This window comes from Saccopteryx bilineata, chromosome 2 (genome assembly GCF_036850765.1).
Source record: "Saccopteryx bilineata isolate mSacBil1 chromosome 2, mSacBil1_pri_phased_curated, whole genome shotgun sequence".
NCBI classification, from domain to species: Eukaryota; Metazoa; Chordata; class Mammalia; order Chiroptera; family Emballonuridae; genus Saccopteryx; species Saccopteryx bilineata.
In genome coordinates this window covers 235789849-235808535 of record NC_089491.1, presented here as the reverse complement: position 1 = coordinate 235808535, position 18687 = coordinate 235789849, and the positions used below count along the sequence as shown (strand labels likewise).

Below are 18687 nucleotides of genomic sequence, written 5' to 3'. Positions count from 1 at the left end.
CACCAGCTTAGACCCAAGGTTGCTGGCTCCAGCAGGGGGTTACTCGGTCTGCTGAAGGCCCGTGGTCAAGGCACATGTGAGAAAGCAATCAATGAACAACTAAGAAGTGGCAACGCACAACGAGAAACTGATGATTGATGCTTCTCATCTCTCTCCGTTCCTGTCTGTCTGTCTCTGTCTATCTCTGCCTCTGTAAAAAAAAAAAAAAAAAAAGTACAGACTGGTAGTTAAAGAATAGCCATGGGGATGTAAAGTATAGCACAGGGAATATATAGTCAGTAATACTGTAATAACTATATATGGGGCCAGGTGGGGATCACTTTGCAAAGTACATGATTGTCAAACCACTATGCTGTATACTTGAAACTAATACAAAATAACACTGAATGTCAAATATAATTGAAAAATAAAATTTTTTGAATAAAATACAAATTCAAAATATATAAGAAAATGGTGAATGTATTAATAACACAGCATTTTTTTTAAGTGAGTGGAGAAATAATCATGTGCCCTAACTGGGATCTACCAGGCAACTCCGTCTGGGGCTGATGCTCAAATCAACCAAGCTATTCTTAGCACCTGAGGCTGACAGTTGGACCAACAGAGCCATTTTCAGCGCCAGGGGCCAATTCTCAAACCAGTCGAGCTACTGGCTGCAAGAGGCAAAGACGGAGAGAAGGGAGAGCTGGAGGGGAAGAGAAGTAAATGGTCGCTTCTCCTGTGTGCCCTGACTGGGAATTAAACCCAGGACGTCCACATGCCGGGCTGACACTCGATCCACTGAGCCAATCAGCCAGGGCCACAGCATTATTTTAAGTTCAATATTTCACTTATAACCAAAACAATTTATCTTCTTACTTTCCCAGCTTTAAAGAAGGTAACTTATCAATAATAGTTTACTATATCCTCCTCAGTTTATCTAGTTTTCAAATCAGAGTACTACTGTATTTATTTTCTCATGAACGAGTGATGCATACAAAGTTTTAAAATTACTTTGATTACTAAAATGTCCTTTGCTAGACATCTCTGTAAATTGACTTAAAAAATAAAATAAAATCTGGGAAACTTCAAAAGAAAAGTTCAACCTCACTAGTGAGCAGGGAATGCACCAAAAACTGAATGGATCATCTTTTGCCTGTGGCTGGCAGGAGTGCACTGATATAAAGGCTTGGAAGGGCAACTCACAATGTACAGTTAGGCTGAAGTTATGCACACTTTACACCCCAGTCATTCACGAGCAGGCATAGCCCAGGGTGAGCCCATCTGGTATGTGTACCCCTAAGGACATTTGTCACAACACTGTGGCACAGCAAAAGAATGGAACTATCTTACATGCCCAAGACTACGTAAACTGGAATATTCATACAACTGAATAGTATACAGCCCTTCAAACTGAAGAAATTACTTTGTATGGATCAATTTGGATAAGTCTGAAACACAATGTCAATATTTTAAAAGTGATGCAAACAGATATGCAAGCAAGGATCCGCTACAAGTTATGTGTCGTATAACAGTCAACATGCTCCACGGTGGTCCTGTAAGATTATAATGGAGCTGATAAATTCCTAACACCTATGAGCAACGTCACAGCTGTGTCACGTTGTAGCGCCGCATTCCTCATGCGCTTGTGGCAGTGCTGGTGCAAGCAAACCTACCACGCTGCCTGTCGTATAAAAGTACAACACACGCAATTGTGTACAGTACATAAAACTTTATAATGATAATAAACACTATTTACTATACTGTTCTTTTTATCCTTAGAGTGCTTTCTATTTGTAAGTACAGGAAAAGTTTGCTGCAAAACAGTATGCCATGTTTGCCGGCAGCAGCCTCATTTGTCTTGTGTTTGCAGCATCTCTGAATGGCATCCTCTTCTCATACATTTGATTTAATCTCCTGTTGCTCCAGAGTAACATGCTGTACGGGCCAGTAGACCAGAGCAATAGATGGCACCACTGCAGTGCTCACAGGAGAACGGAATAGCCTAATGATGCTTTCTCAGAACACATCCCTGTCACTGAGCAGTGCATGACTGTGCTTTAAAATTAAAAACCTAGTCGCAACATGGCAACGCCCAGGATGGGCAGAGCATCGCCCCCTGGTGGGCAGAGCATCGCCCCCTGGTGGGCGTGCCGGGTGGATCCCGGTCGGGCGCATGCGGGAGTCTGTCTGACTGTCTCTCCCTGTTTCCAGCTTCAGAAAAATGCAAAAAAAAATAATAATAAAAAAAAAAAAAAAAATTAAAAACCTACAGGATAATTCCACGTGTGTAGATAAGTAGCACTGCTCTGTGTATCTGGGCATGTGTGTTTAAGGTAAAATAATAAAATATAGAGGTGCATCCAAATTTAAGGAAGTTTATATTCTGGAAGGATGGAGAACAGGATAGGTTGCAGGAGCAAGACTTTAGTTCTATGGGGATATGTGATATCCCCATAGATCTATACTTGTGATATCTTATTTCTTAAAAAAAAATCTGATGTAACAGGAAAATGTGCACATTTGTTAAATGTGGCTGATTATAATTGGAGGTCTGTTATATTATTTTTTTTAATTAATTTTAACGGGGTGACATTGATTAATCAGAGTACATAGTTTTAGAGAAAACATCTCCAGGTTATTTTGACATTTGATTATGTTGCATACCCACTACCCAAACTGTTATAGTATTTTTAAGACAAAAATTTAGAGACTATAAAAGAAAAAATTTGTATCTTCAACCACATAAATATTTATATCAGTGAAAGGAAGAAAGCACAGTTAAAGCATAAATGAAAAAAGGGGAAAATACCTGTAATATATGTGTAGCAGACTAGTTAATTCCCTTAATTTATAATCTGCAAATCAATAAGAAAAAAATCTTTTCAGTTGGCCAAGGATATGAATATACAATTTATGGAAAATGTAACAGGCACAAAGGAAAAGATATTCTTCTACAATGGAAAACTCCAGTGTGGGAGAGACCGTTTTTCACCCACGGACAGTGGAGCCGGAGGCCTGCGTCTCTTGCTGCTGCTGAGGCAGGGCGCCAGGCCTGGAGGAAGTGAAACCTGGGCAACCTTTTGGGAGGTGATTTGGCAATATCCACCAGGATCTTTTTTAGCCTGGGGATCCCACTGATAGAAGTTTATTCTATAGAAAGTTTCCTTTCGTGCACAGATGATTTTCGATCCAGACCTTTACGGCAGTCCTGTTTGTGACAGCAGAAGACGCACGCAACTTTAAAGTCCACGCAGAGACCCGCGTGGCTGCATCCGGGCACAGACAGCGGGACACTGCAGCTGCGGAAAAGAGGAGGCCGACCTACGCATACTGCTGTCACGTGGTCTCCAAAGCACAGTACTGCTTTTCAAAAGGCAGGTGGAGAACAGTGCTCTGTGTATCTCCAAATGTGCTCTTTTTAAAAAAAAATTATTGAGTTTAGAGAGAGAGAAAAGGGAGAGAGAGAAAAACATTGATTTGTTGTTCCACCTACTTATGCACTCATTGGTTGATTCTTGTATGTGCCCTGACTGGGGATCAAATCCACACAACCTTGATGTACCGGGATAAAACTCTAACCCAGGGGTTGGGAACCTATGGCTCGCAAGCCAGATGTGGCTCTTTTGATGGCTGCATCTGGCTTGCAGACAAATATTTAATAAAAATAATAATAATGTTAAAAATACAAAACATTCTCATGTATTACAATCCATTCATTTCCTACTGCTCATGTTCATGGTTGCGGGTGGCTGGAGCCAATCACAGCTGTCCTCCAGGACAACACCAAATTTTTATTGGATAATGCGTAATGTACATGGGTTGTTGTATGGCTTTCACGAAATTACATTTTAAAATATGTGGCGTTCATGGTTCTCTCAGCCAAAAAGTTTCCCGACCCCTGCTCTAACCAATGGAGCTACCCGGCCAGGCCCCAAGTGTGCTGTCATCAAGAGACTTACATGCACACATGGGTATGTCCATATATCAGTAGAGTGTTTGGAAGGAGCAGAAAAAACTAAGGTGGTTGTCTCTCCAGAGGGAAGCCTGGGGGACAGGAGTCTGGGAGGAAAGAGACTGTTTCTTTTTATCATATACCCTTTTGTAAGTTTAACTTTTTACACTGGTGAGTGTGATACAATTTCAACTAAAAACTTGCTAAAAAGAGAAGATTAAAATATCAGGAGCATCAACTTCAGAGTCTCACACACCTGGACCCCACTCATCAGCTGTGCAAGTGCTGGACCGGTCACCTCTCTCGGGTTTTCTGTCAGGTCAAATGGGGATGACCTTGGTGGACATGCAGGTAAGAGGAGCTCTGAGGATCATTAGCATGGGGGAGTGGGGGAATCAACTACAGCTCTCTCAGATCCAATAGACACGAGCCGTTCTTGTCTCTCCAAATGTCCACTCCACGGACAGAGGATGGCAGGAGCAGGGCAGCAGGCTGCTGATTTATAGGAAAGCGCTGTATGAGCTAGTGGCAACATCACTTAGAGCAGAACAGTTTGATCCTCCCTCCTCTCGCCAAGTTAAAAACAGCCCACTGCAAAAATCTGGGTGTACGCAGACGAGTGGTGGGGACACCCAGAAGCAGCCTTGGTGAAGCTGGCAGTGCCAGCCCTGCAGTATTTGCTATTCTGTGGGTTATTTCCTTACTCTCATAAAATACCATTTTTATCAGCAGGTGTGGTTTCTGTGGAACTGACTCCTGCCACCTTTGGCCCATCTGTATCCATGTCTTAAACCTAAGGCAGCTAGTCCATGAAGTGAGGTCATCCCAAGGATTAATCCTGTGTGGGCCCAGGACACCATGCAGGCACCTTCTCCTCCTCTACTTGCTCCTCAGAAGGGCTCATTTAGAAGAACCCTGTCCCCAGGTGGGCTGGAGTCCCGAGGCCTCCCTGGACACCACACAGCCCAATAGAAAGCAGAGCCCACAGGCACGGTGAGCCTCCTACATGAGGGCACACCCTCAGGGTCTGCGGAGAAATGACAGATGAGTAAGTGAGAAATACCATCTGACAGTGCTACATACTAGGAGGCCAGTGAAGCAGGACAACGGAGGAGGGAGAGCGAGGGGCAGCCCTCTCTGCTATCCCAGCCCTGAGAAAGGTGACCCTGCAAAGATGCTGGGAGGGGTAGGGGAAGAAGGCTCCAGACTGAGAGGCAAACAGAGACCCTGAGGCTTCGTCGGGCGTGAGAAACAGAAAGAAGGCAGATTTGACTGAGCACAGCGAGGAAGAGCCAATGGTGGCTCCCAGGAGGCCAACAGGGCCAGGTGGTGGAGGACATCCCAGGAACCCAGGAGCCGGGGCTTCATCGGGCCCAGGGGAAGCCACGGGAGAGCACCAAGGAGGAGCAGCACTCTGCACTCATTTTACAAGGACCCTAGCCTGACCTGTGATGATGCAGTGGATAAAAGTGTCAACCTGGAATGCTGAGATCACTGGTTCAAAACCCTGGGCTTGCCTGGTCAATGCACATAAGGGAGTTAATGTTTCCTGCTCCTCCCCCACTTCTCTCTCCCCCCCCCCAAAAAAAAGAAATGATGAATTTTTTAAAAAATGTTTTAAAAGACGATGGGCTGATCTGCAGCTGCCAGGCCTAATCTCATTTCATTTGTGTAATACTGTGGGGCAGTATGCTTTGATTCTGATTTATAGAAGAGGAAACTGAGGCACAGAGAGCTTTAAACTACGGGTCTCAAGGTCAGACAGCTAGAAAGTGGTGGAGCCAGGGTGAAGGATTCAAGCGGGCTGCATTGCTCGGAACCCTACACTATGCCATCCGGAGATCTCAGGTGAGCCAGCTGCTGGGGCTCTGCTTGGACTCTGCCAGGACAGGCTGGGGGACTGACAAACTTCTACATCTCCTAGAGACACAGATTCCTCCTCTGCGAAATGCAGGTGGCAAGACAACGTTCTGGAAGGTATGTGAGCCTCAAAACATATCCCAGGATTGAAAATCCACAACCTTAGTATAGGCTGGGCCCCCAGCCAGCACCAGCCCTGGATGCTGAAGGTGACTCACGGCCAAGGCCTCCCAGTGTGTGGCAGCTCCTCTCCCCTCAGGTTCCGCCCATCCCAGCAGAGGGTCGGTCTGCAGCCACACCCCCACTCACCTCTCCTCCTGGCCCCTGGGCCACGGCTCAGGCCACATGGGACATATGCAGCTGCCCAGGGAGAGGGAGGGGTGTTGCCAGCTGGACTATGCCCCACACTAACGCAGATCCCACAGCCAGACCAGACTCAGCGACATGCTAGAGTGGGGGAGAGGGAGGAGGACACATCGAAGAAGCGGCAACTCGGAGACGGTGCCGGCCCTGACCAGTTCCACCTGACAGCCATCCCAACAGGGCTTTGCCTAGATCCTCAGCCAGGGCAGAGCTGCGCCCCCTCTGCTGAGCAGTACCCTCCCCACAGCTTCTGGGGGCTGCTGGGTCCCCTCAGCCAGGGCGCTTCTTGCCCCTATCCTGCGGTACAGGGCACTACCCACTGGCTGAAGCAGCACCCTGTTCACTTGAGCAGCACCTTATTGCCAGGGTGACGTTCCCTCTGCTAGTTCTGTCCCCTCTCCGGAGCAGCATCCAGACCTGGAATCCCGACAGAGCTAGTGAGAAAGAAGTCCAGCCCTGGCCTCGAATGGCTGGCAGCATGACTTTTGGGGGCAGCATATGGGAGCAGCAAGGATTCAGACACACAGAAACCTCTCTCCTCGACCCCTTGTACCAACAGGGACCCTCACTTCTGCAGACTGAAACCTCCCTCCCCCCATCACCAGACGTCCAGTCAGCACTGCGGTACATACTGGCCTGCGATGGCGATTCTGGGGCAAAGAGGCTTGGGGGCGTTGGCAGAAGAGGGACCACTGCTGAATTCCTATTAGGAGCCCAAGAGGATTAGACTTGCTGAGGTGAGAACAGGAAAGGGAAGTGCTGTGCATGTTGATGTTGGGGGAGGGCTGGTGTTGGGGGAGGGGTACGCAGAGTCTCCTCTAGAGAATTGAAACCATAAAAAAAGAAATCAAGACCTCCGTTTCCTGCATCAGCCTGTCGCCAGGGAACAGAGAAGCCAGAAAGAGAGGCTCTTTTGAGCTTGTTTCCCATCAGTAAGGCTTTTCAATGAGCCATTGTATCTAGGACTTTCTTCCGAGGAAAGGTTAAGGATCAGGGAAAAGGAAGAGAGGCTTGGTACTGCTAGGGAAGGTGCAGACCCTTTAGGCTGCAGCCCAGGGTCCAGCGTTCATGGTCCAGGGTCCAGGATCCAGGGCCCAGGGCAGAGCAAATGGGAATGCTGGCTGGAGAGCCAGCTGATGCTCAGGTTATCAGAAATTATCCATGGCCACCTCTGTCCCAGGCTCACCCAGTCCTATGTGGCCATGAGAAGCTCTGTCCACACCCCAAAATCAGGAGGCACCAGGAAGACACTGAGCCCATTCTCAGGCCAACCCTGCTCTGGCCCACTCAGACCCTCCCAGAGTCAAAAACCTACAACCACACCTCAGACACACTGATCCTTGCTCAGACACAGTGCACCCCAAAACAAACAATAGAAAGATAAGAGCATGGCAACCCCTACACACACAAGCACACACATACATACACTCCTCACCCCTCCGCCTTTCCTGCCTCCCATCCCTGCTCCCAACATACAGCTCCTGGGGGCTGCCAGACCCCCTCTGCTAGGGCGCTCCCTTCCCCCATCACACAGTGCAGGGCACTGCCCACCAGGCTCCTGAACCATCAGCTCTGGCTCCAGCAGACTTTGTTTGTTAGAGACCGAAGGTCCCTGGAGCCTCCAGAGAAACTGGGCGTGGCTAAGCCAGCCTGTAGGGATCTGTTCTCAAAGTTGGGTAAAGGGAAGCACTCTGCCCCACCCAGCCCAGCTCCCAGGAAGAGCTCACTCCTGTCGCTCAGAGGCACTTGGGGGGGGGGGGGCATGGGACAGAGGGCTACAGGAAAGCAAAGGCATGAAGACACAGAGCCCAGAGGTGTCCCCAGGGCCAGGGCAAAGTTCCTGGGCAGCCTGTAGTTGTGGTCAGTGGAGAGCACCCTGCCCAGTGCCCTCAGAGCGCCACTCACCATCCTCAGAGCCGGTCCCAGCACCTAATCCTGATCTGAGTGACAGGGACTGCCATCCTGATCCACCCCACACAAATCCAGGAAACTCCTAGGCACGTCCCCAGCCACCTGCCTCAGCCACTACCACCCCCCTCATCTGGACTTAAGCCCTGAGGCCTTAGCAACTTCAGACCATCCCAGGACCCAGACCAAGGAGGTAGTGAGAGGACGAGACGGGGCGGGTCAGGGCCTGGGGACTGAGGAGTCATGAGTCTAGGGCTTGTTCAGCCACCTCTTCACAGAGCAGTGCCCCGGTGGACAGGATGCCCCCTGGGCAGACATCCTAAACCTAACTGAGGGCATGCTGGGGCCAAGCCAAGTGCCAGAACCGTGGGTCCCCCGTCACTCATGCCCAGAAGAGCCTAGGTTGCCAGCAGCTCCTCCTCCCTGACCTTTTAGGAGTCATCCCTGCTCTCACATGGCCCTATCCACCCACTGCGGCCTGTGGACAAATGCTACCCTAAAGGTCAAATCAAATCCTTTCCAAGGAAGCCTGGTGTCAAAAAAAGGCTCAGAGAAGTGGAGGCAGAGAGAAGGCACAGACCCTGCGAAACCCAGGAGACCAAGCCACACAGGGGCCCTGGTCCCAGCTGAAGGCCCCGCGGTCCTCCTGGCTTCTTCTGGGCGTGTCTTCTCCCACTGAGGAGCTGGCAAGGTCAGGCCCCCATAACCCCAAGAACACGCCAAAGCCTGGCCAGCTCACCTGGCCCTTCCAGACTGTCAGTCTAGCTGTTCCAGAAAGAGAACCTTCTGTTCCCACTCTGTTTGGACAGCTGCAGAAACAGTGGTCGTGAGAAGAGAAGGTCTGATTACTGAGGGAGGAGAGAGTGCAGGGAACAGGCCCAAAGGCCTCCGGAGGCAATGGGCCCCGGGTCTGGAGCTGGCGAGCGAGTGAGGGAGCTATGAGAGGTCTTGGGCCAACCTGACGGGTGCAGACAGAGGGCCAGTCGGCCTGTCAGCAGCACTACAAAGAGGTAGCCAGAGGGGCTGGGCCTGGGAGGAGGAGACAGACAAGACCAAGTATAAAGGAGGATAATGATTCTCACCTTTACAGAATATATTTGGTTATAGGGTGGGGTCCAGTCCCCAGCCCCATCTGGCCTCACCTTCAGACAGGTCCTGCAGGCCCCGCCTCCATGTGTCAAGACAGGCAGGCGGGACTTGAGAGGGTAAAGACAGGTATCAAGAGGGCAAAGGCTGGAAGATCCAGACATCTCCTCCTCCTCACCCCAGGAGGCAGGAGTAGAACTATAGGGGCAAGACAAACTTTCCTCTTCCCGTTCTTCTCAATGCTCTCTCTCTCTCTCTCTCTCTCACCCACTTCTCTCCCCTCCTGGTCCCTGTCCCCTCTCTAGCCACTCCATCCTGGTGTCTCCCTGTCCCCATCTCCACCTCCTCCCGCCTGTCTCCCCCACCCGTTATGTAAGGGGCCTGAGAACACACAGAGGGAGCTTTGTTGTCAAACCACATCCATACGGCGCTGGAATCGGCCAGCGCAGCTGTTCCCCATTCCCTCCGCCTTGGCCCAGTTGAGACACCAGGCAGGAAGCCCCCACACGTCTCCATTTTGGGGGGCGGAGTGGGACAAATGCTGGCCCCAGGGCCTCCAGGCAGCCAAATGGGTGGCCAGGGATCAGTCACTATTGTGTGGGACCACAGCAGGAGACCAGCTGGTCCCCAGAACAGAACAAAGCCACTGTGCAAAGCCAGGGTCACAAAGACCAGAGGAGCTCTGGGCTAGGAGCAGGGCTGCACAGTGACAGGCCTGGATGGGGCACAGATATACACAGTGCACTGTGTTCTTGTCCACACACAACCCACGTGCACACCCATCCCCAAGTGCACGCATGCACACACATACACACACATACATTAATCGACCAGCCCGAGCAGGACACACTGTGCTTGCTCACCTGGAAGGCGTCTGAGCAGAAACCTCCTCCCTGCTCCAGCCAGCCTCCTCCATCCCCACAAGGGCCTCTGGGGAAAGCGCTGGAGTTCTGGAGAGAGGAGGGCAGAGGCCAGTAAAGCCCTACCAGCCAACTCTTCTTTGGAGACCTTCAGGCTACAGGACACCTTCTTGCCAGAGAAGATGTCTCAGGAGGTCGGTGAGGGTCCTGGGAGCTAAACGCAGATCAGACCATTTCACACTTTGGGCAGGCAGTGCCCCTTCACCAGACTCAACTGCTGCAAGAGCCATTTCACTAGAAAATTCTGGAGCAGCTCAGAACAGGAAGTGCCCTGAACCTCACAGCCCTGGAGGGCGCCACCCTGCCCACACAAGCCCAGCTGCCAGCGTCAGGACAACTTGATGCTAATGGCTGGGAGAGGAGGGGGGACCGATAAGAAGAAGGAGGCAGACACCAAAGGAGAGAGATGACTGAATCTAAAAGAGGAAAAGGGAAGTCAGAAAAATATTGGAGAAAGAAAAACATGAAGAAAAGGACCACAGAGGAGACAAGAGGAAAGGGGGTCAGGAAGCACGCAGGCCAGAGCCCGGCCTCCACCTTGTGAGCACACTCCTCCCAGCCCGGAGCTCACACTCTCAGTGCACAAAGCCAGCCCCGCAGCAGCAGGAGAGCCGTGGCCATTTCCAGAGCACCTGTCCCAGCCCAGCCAGCCCATCCCATGTCGGCCGTGCCCCAGGGGCTTTCTGCACAACAATCCTGGATCTCTGGGACCTGGAGAACAGCCAGGCTGAATGACACCAGGACCTCAGAGAAAGGAATGAGATGGAGACAAGGGTGGGATGGAAAGGCAGAGACCAGGGTCATTCCTTAGTCCCCTGCCTGACAGAAGAGCTAATCTGTGACCTTGAACACAAGTTACACAGAAAGAATTACTGAGCAGGTACTGTAGGTGCCAGCAGGGTGCCAGGCGCCCAGGCCACCACGGTGAGCAGCCACAGGTCCTGCCCTGCAGGTCTAAGGCCTCATCCAGCTTTCAAATGTTTATCTCACTTGAGGATCACAACCTTGTGAGGTGGGCAAGATACTAACAGCCCAATCAACAGACATGCTTGTGAGAGAACCAATAAAGTCAAACACCTGTCTGAAGTCACACAGCTGGAGGAGACACAAGGGATGTCCTCAGGAGTGACTCCTACATGGCCACTGGCCCTTTCCTCCAGGGCCAGAGGGCAGACACTCCATTCTCTGCCAAGCACCCCAAATCACATAAAACACACCAGCCAGCATTTGTCAGCTGCAGGGCACCGGGTTCAGGCTGAGGGGTCACCGAGTACTGTCTCATTCAGAAGGGCTGAGGCTGTGTACCAGAGAAAGGACGCATCCTGTCTACAGGAAGACAACTCCTGGCCCCCTCCCAGTGCCCACCTACAGCACGGCTCCCACCTCACACCTGTCTGTGGTTGATGGTTCAACTCACGCCTCAGTAGTACACCTGGGCTTAGCCAAGCACAGGGTCCCCTCATGTCACAGGAGTGCAGAGTGGAGGAGGAAGGGACAGTGCACTGGGTCATCAGGAAAGATTCAGAGAACAGAGGCTGGAGTCAGCCGCTGAGGGCATCAAGCCACAGGGGGTGGAGGCAGTGGGAGCAGAGGCGAGGAGGTGAGAACACACGTGGTATGCTACTGGGAAAATAACAGTCTCACTGGAGACATATGAGGGCTTTCAAATTCAAAATTTTAAAACCAAGAAACCCTGTGACCCACTTTCAAGTGAAATTTTGTGTGGAACCCCAATATATATAAGGAATAAGAATGGAATTGGGTTGAAGCAAAACTAGGGTAAGCCCTGGCTGGTCAGCTAAGTTGGTTAGAGCATCATCCCAAAACGCCAAGGTTGTGGGTTTGATCCTTGGTCAGGGCACATACAGGAAAAAAAAACAATGAATGCACAGCTCCATGGAACAACAAATGAATGCTTCTCTTACAAGGGGTAGGTGGAAAGGGGGCATGCCCTCATGGGGGTGGACTTCCACCCATACCCACCTGGGCTTCCTGCCGCCCCTTCCTGCTCCCCAGTGTCTGAAGGGGAGACGGCAGGCCCTTCTCTGACAAACAGCTCACCTGTCCAAAGAGAAGTTCTTGGCCCTGGGGGGGGAAGGACAAGCCAAGCAGGGACACAGTGAAGACAAAGTCAGAAACCTGAGCTCCATCTTCCCTTCATTCATCAAATGAATATTTCTTGAGTCACTAGTGGCTAGACACCATTCCAAGCATGAAGAATCTAGCAGTGAATATGACAGACAGGTTCCTGGAGCTCATATTAAAACCCTAAAATCTCAGGGAAGAAAATGACGTAAAAGTTCCCAAGCCCACTCACACCACGGACGTGCCCCCTTTGGATTGTCCCTATTAGGGTCATGGGTCTGCGCTGGAACATCTGCAGTCACAGGGAGCTTGTCCCTCCTCGGGCAGAAGCAGGCTGCTGAAACCTCAGGTGCCCACAGTGAGGGCTCTGCTGGTCCCTCCCAGCTTGCCAAAACAGAACCTGAGGCAAGGGAGGCAACAGAGAATTGAACGCACTGTTACAATGTGCAAGCTTTATTTTATATCAAGATGAAATACAAAGTTTCATCTCTAGTTCTGCGGGTTCTGAGTCAACTGCTTGGGACCAAAGAAAACAAGTTGGCTCCCTTCCCACCTGTCCAAGCTTTTGGGTCCCTCAGGTGCTGTCCAGGAGTACCCTGCTTCACCTCCCTCCCATGACCCTGGAGCAGAGGGTTCCCAGGTCACCCCATTGGCCCCACTTCTCTCCTCTGTCCCCTCCACCTGAGCCTCTCCCTCCCGACCTGAACAGCTTCTAAGGACAGAAGGGAAGTTCAGCACTGGACTGAGAAGCAAGTCTTGGAGGAGGCTCTCTGGCCTTGAGGGGCACGGAGCAAAGGTGCTCCCGTCTGGTACAAATCTGGGAATGCCAGGCACCGGCAAGCTCTGTGCTCTGACCCCACAGGGAACCCCCCTTCCCAGCGTGTTGCCCTGGTTGCCGGATGAGGCCTTGCAGCCCTGTGGGCGGCAGCCTAGCTGCCTTTCCAAAGGCATAGGAGCAGGCAGGCGGGCAGATGGAAGCAATTACCATTGGGAAGGCACAGAGGTTGGGGCTGGACGGGGTGGGGGGGGAGAGAGAAGGGAGGGGAAATCTCCCTGCCCAACTGAGAGGGCTGGACTCAGAGGATGGGGTTCCTGGGTGAACAGGCAGAGATATGGGGTTCAGGGCAACACAAAGAGCTCCAGGCTGGGAGTCGAGAGGGTGTGTGGTCCCCCTTGGTCACCAAGACACTGTGCCCTTCAGCAGACCCCACACACCTCTGAGCCTGGCCTCCTCCTGGATCACAGGACAGGGTGTGATGAGCTCAGGGAGCAATGGAGAACTGGACTGAAGTGTGCAGGGTGGAGAAATATGCCTAGATATGAGTCCCGGTTCCGCTGCTTACGAGCTGTGTAACCTTGGCCAAGTAGTTTAATCTTCCCGAGTCCCTCCTTCATTTATAAGCAGGCTTACTGGACGAGCTGTGTGAGGCTCACATGAAGTGATATGAGTACAAAGCACACCTTTATTTATTTATTTATTTATTAGTTTATTGGTCCAGGCTTTTAATAAGTGCTTGACTGGTAAGTGGTAACTATTTCTGTTATGTGCTAAGTCCCCTTTATCCATGAGGACAGGTGTTGACAGAGGATGCACGGGCAGAGGACACGAGACAGACCATGGGCACCAGGCGCCAACACCGCAGCCCTCAGGACCCACCCCATGGAGGAGGGCTTGGGCCTGAGGCAGAAACAACAGTGTGCTAGGCCCGCACTATGCAAACTGGTCCCTGCCCTCTTTCCGGCCACCTTCACCATTCCCACCCTCCCCACCCTCCCTGCCCCCAGGAAAGCAGAGGCCCTGGCCCACCTGGGCTTCGGACTGAAGCTGCAGGCAGGAAGAGGGCCTGCCTGACAACACAGCTGCTTCTGGGCCTCTGCAGCCAGGCCTTCCTCACACCCAAGGTCCAGGGGGACACCGCGGGCCTCACCAGCCTGCACCTCTCCTCCCGCAGGGCAAGGAGCAGAAGCCAGGGCTTCAGATTCCAGAGCAAGCACATCATCTTTCTGCAGGGCAGCTCTGAGAGGCTGAGTGGGCAGAGATAGGGAAGTGACCTGGCTGAAGGTCTCCTGGTCCTAGGCAAGGGGCCAGGACTGAAAGAAAACCTGCAGCTGCGGACACCTACATCCTTCCTCAACCCAGCAAAACCCCTTGGCAGAGCTCGGGCCTGCTATGCACAGGGGCACCCATTGGAAACCCCAGCACCTGGCCGTGGCCCAGCCATCACACACTACTGCTTTCACTTGTTGCTACATTTGATCACTTCCTCATTCTGTAGGATCTCTCTCTCTCTCTCTCTCTCTCTCTCTCTCTCACACACACACACACACACACACACACACACACACACACACAGAATGTGGTAGGGGTAAGGCATGATTGTGAGGCTGGGCAGCTCATTCGGGGCACTCAGAGCGCCCCTGCAGAAATGCTGAGTGACTCTGGAAAGGGGGTGACAAGGAGAGAGGGGCCTAATGGCTACAGCCACCTAAACCTACCGATACTAGTCATTTTCTTTCTCAAGGCAACAGAAAGCTTCAGTTGAAAGTCCTGAGTCTTAGGAAGTAAGGAGACACGTTGTGAGCCAGCTAGCACTGGAGGGAAATGTCTAACCACAGGGCCACTGAGGAGCCAGGAGACAGGGAACAGGTCCTGCAAGATTTCTGGGGATCTTACCCCTCAGCCCTGAGAGCCCTTCTCTCCAGTGCCCTGCCTCCATTGCTGGGCCTCGGAGTTTGGCTAGGCGCTCATGGCAGCCTCGGTCACAATTTATAAGCCTGACCCAGGGGCACTCAGACACCGATCTAGAGGGTCTCTTTTAGGACATTGCCTAGTGGGCTGGAACCATTTTTTGGTATTACTCTGAAGTAGGGTGACCTTTCCCCTGGGCTGAGGGTATACAGACCTTGGAGCCACTCTGAGAGGTGGCATGCACAACCCCACTGGGGCAGCCACTCAGAGGAGAGACCCAGACACTGCCCAGACAGGGCCTCGGTGGGCCGACACCAGACCCGTGCGGGCTAAGAGCAGAATGACGACAGGTTAAGCTGGAGCGCAGAAAGTGGTCTGGCCTCTCTGCTCCTGCTGGTGAAAGTCGTGTCATTCCCAGGCCTTGTTACAATTCCAGAATGAAGCATATTTTTGGTTCTACCCAGAAAACCGGATCCTAGGAATCTAAAAGGACTGAGAAAGTAGAGGGGCCAGGGAATTGCTCTAAGGAGTAGAGAGGGGGTCACTGCTTCGGGTCAAGAGGGGAGGCAGGGAAGGCAGCTCTGAAGCACAGCGGGGCCTGGGCCTGGGCCTCCACTCCCGGGAGGGCCCCGCTGTCCTGAGAGGAAGCCTGCTCCCAGCTACAGACACCTCTCAGCCCGCAGCCCAAGCAAGCAACTCTCACCTTCCTCTCCTAATTTCTCCTTCTATCTAAACTCTTTTAGCCCCTGTCAATTTTGACTCTGGGGGACCAGCCCCAACTGTGGCTCTCCTCAACTGTTTGGTGGACCTAGGGCCCATCGGACAGCCTAGGCTCTTCCACCCAGCGCACTGCTGCTGAGAGACAAAACAAGAAGAGCACCAGGAATGGAGACTGGAGCAGATCAGGGACAAATCAGAGGGGCCTGGGCTACCTCAGTTCGGGCAGGGGTATTCCAGACCAGCTCCCAGCAAAAAGAAAAAGCCCCAGAAGTTAATTCCTAGGCTCCAGGTGGCTGGCACCTCCCAGGCACCCTCTCTAGAATTATGGGGCAACTTTGAAGAGAAAGTGTGGGAGAAATATCACTAATAGCAAACACAGACTTCTTCCTCTGTGCAGGAACCTTTCAAAGCACTTAACACATATCAATTCATTTAAAACTTCCCTGGCACATGCCAGGGCCAGGGCCTAGAGAAGGCAGGTGGCCAAGTATAGCTCAAAAGCAAGCAGCACTGGTTTGTGCCTCTTGTGACAACCTAAGCCATACCAGATCGTTCACAAGGCTCTGAAAGAAAAAGTCGGTCTGAACTTGGCTTCCACTGTGCCTCCCTCCAGTGGTGGAAAGCACAGGCATCCCTGAGAAGGCTGTGGGGTCCAATCTGTGGGTGGCCATGAGGTCAGACATACACAGTGAGCACCCCAACACCACCTACACCCCACCCTTCAGGAAGAAGCCCCCAAGGCCAGGCCTACCAGAACCACTCTGTGAACCAGAGGAAACAGCAACAGATCAGACCACCCCTAACACTGGGGATGGAGGGGCAGTCCTAGCCTTGGCAGACATGTTGGCAGCTCCAGGCTGGCAGACCTGGAGGTCCCTGCCAGCAGAGACCCTCCTCCCCAGGAGGGGAGCACCCAGAGCAGCAGTACCCCAACCTTTTCCCCAAACCTAGGCATCCCCACTGCCCACCACCCAGGGACCTCTGAGCACAGTGGCCTGGGACCCAAAGACCCCTACAACCTGTACCCACCGTCCTGGGCACAACCTTCCTGCAGCTAGCAACCTCCACCTTTGGACTGATTCTGCTTGGCGACCTTGCGACTCCTGCACACAGATGGTCCCAGCAAAGCCTGTCACCTACGGAAAAGCCAGACCACGGATCTCCAGCTTCACGAGGTAGTTAAGAGAGAAACAGAGACTCAGAGGATGCTCAGGGTGGGGCGCCTCTCAGCCTGGGTGCAGGGTGAGGGCTGGAAACTTTCCGGGTAAGAGGACCGTCCCGCTTGCTCCCTTCAAGAGACCGAGAGAAACGGCTTCCCGCGAAAAGCAGGGGAGGGATCCAGGCTTTAGCCGCCCACCCGGACCAGCCCCGGCTGCGCCCACGTGCCGGCCCGAATCCCTGCCGGCCGCGCGGGGCTAGGGGCTGGCAGCCGGCCCCAGGTGCCCCGACCCCGCAGGCCGGCGGCGCGTACTCACCCGGGCCGGCGGGTGGGGCGGGGCGGGCGCTCCGCGCGGCTCCGATCCGCTATGCGCGCGGCGGGCGCACGGACTGGCGCTGCACTCGGCGGGTCCCGGTCCCGGGCGCGGGGCTGAACTGCGAGTGGGCCAGCCTGTGGGAGGCGGGGGCCGGGCCGGGCCGGGCCGGGCGGGGCGGGGACGCGCCGGACACGCGTGCGCACAGCGCCGAGCGCAGATGAGCGGGCGGGCCTGGGAGGAAGGGAGGGAGGAGGAGGAAGGGCGGCGGTCTGCGGGATGGGATGGGATGGGGTGGGGGCGCAGAGGCCGGAGAGGGGGTGGGGAAGAGCGGCTCAGCTGCCCGAGAACGGCCCCAGGATGGACGTGCCCGCGCAATCTGCGCACACCCTCCCGGGAACAAAGGGATCTCCGCTCTCCCACGCGGTGAGCCTGTCCTCCCTCACTCGGCAAAGTGAGGCAGGGAGACAAGCCCTAGTTCCGCGAGCCCACCCCGTAGTACCCTGCGGCCAAGTGTCCTGGACCCAGAATTGGGTCCTTGTCTGCCCTCCTATGGGCTTGCCGCCCCAAAACTGTGTCCTCTGCACCCCTCTTTGACACCCTGTCTTGGCCTGTAGAAGGCTTCTCAGTTTCTGTTCCTTGTGGAAGGCGCCAGGCATCCTGTCTCTGGGGGAAACCCATCAGGACCCTGACCTTAGTTCATCGGGCCTGTACATCCCCAAACCAAACCTGGGAACCACTCAGGCTGAAAGCAACAGACCAGGAGTCACCTGCAGGACAATATACAGCCCCCAAGACACACTTTCATAGGTGAGCAGTGTTGACTGAGCCCTTAGTGTGAACCGCCTGGTGCTGAGGGCTCCAGAGGAATCAAGACGCAACCCTGCCTTCCGGAAGCCTACCACTGACCACAGAGAATGCCCACCACGACTCCCATGCAGGAAGAGGCAGGGCAGGATGTGACTAAGTGTAAAAAGTAACTGACAGTAAAGGCAAAGGGGTCAGAGAAGGACCAGCTCCACTCAGCTCAGCTGAAACTGGAGGGCTTATCTCCTGAGAACATACTCAGGAAGCTCTGCCCCTCATGAACAAAATGCAGAAGGCAATGGTGAGGAGTTGCCTCCTGGCCTCCGAGCTCTTCCACAGGGGACTTCCATGCTAAGCCATTCCTTGCATGGTTATTTCTTTATTTTACCAATGTCTAAATTGTTTAATGAGTCTTCGTCATTGTTAGTCAAACATTCATTCAACAAATAGTTATTTCATATACCTGGAACTAAGCTAGGTAGAAAGAATACAATGACTAAAGCCCTTGCCCTTAGCAGGTAGGAAGACAGAAGTGCCAACCTGCTTTACGAGTGGGAAAACTGGCCTAAAGCAAATAAATGAATCTGACTGCTGAATGGAAAATCAGCCCAGCTTCTAAATTCTGCTAATTCTTTGATGAACTAGATCTAAAGAATTTGCAATTCTTGCTATGAACCATATAAACTTTGCCTGCCAGGAAGTAGAACTGAAGGGCCAACTTTTGTTCCTGAAGGCCTGAGACCTGAAGTGCCTCTGTCACTAAATAGCTTTCATTTCCTTACTGGGGAAAAAAAGGGAAACAACTGCTATTCAAAGGGATGTAATTGGTATTAGGCAATGGAT

At 52.7% G+C, this 18687-nt stretch overlaps 1 protein-coding gene across 8 annotated transcripts in view; it reads right to left on the bottom strand.

Moving 5' to 3' along the window:
* ST3GAL4 (ST3 beta-galactoside alpha-2,3-sialyltransferase 4) overlaps positions 1 to 17193 on the bottom strand; it is a 35423-nt gene extending 18230 nt beyond the window's left edge. The window contains exon 1 of one of the 8 annotated variants that reach the window (XM_066259697.1): positions 17041 to 17193. The gene's annotated coding sequence lies outside the window, so the exon portion shown is untranslated. Of the gene's footprint in view, positions 1 to 7633; positions 7653 to 8804; positions 8824 to 10014; positions 10226 to 16594; positions 16690 to 17040 lie in introns of those variants that run through there. The other 7 variants (XM_066259692.1, XM_066259695.1, XM_066259698.1 and 4 more) reach the window with 7 other exon arrangements.
* Between the last annotated feature and the right edge of the window lie 1494 nt (positions 17194 to 18687).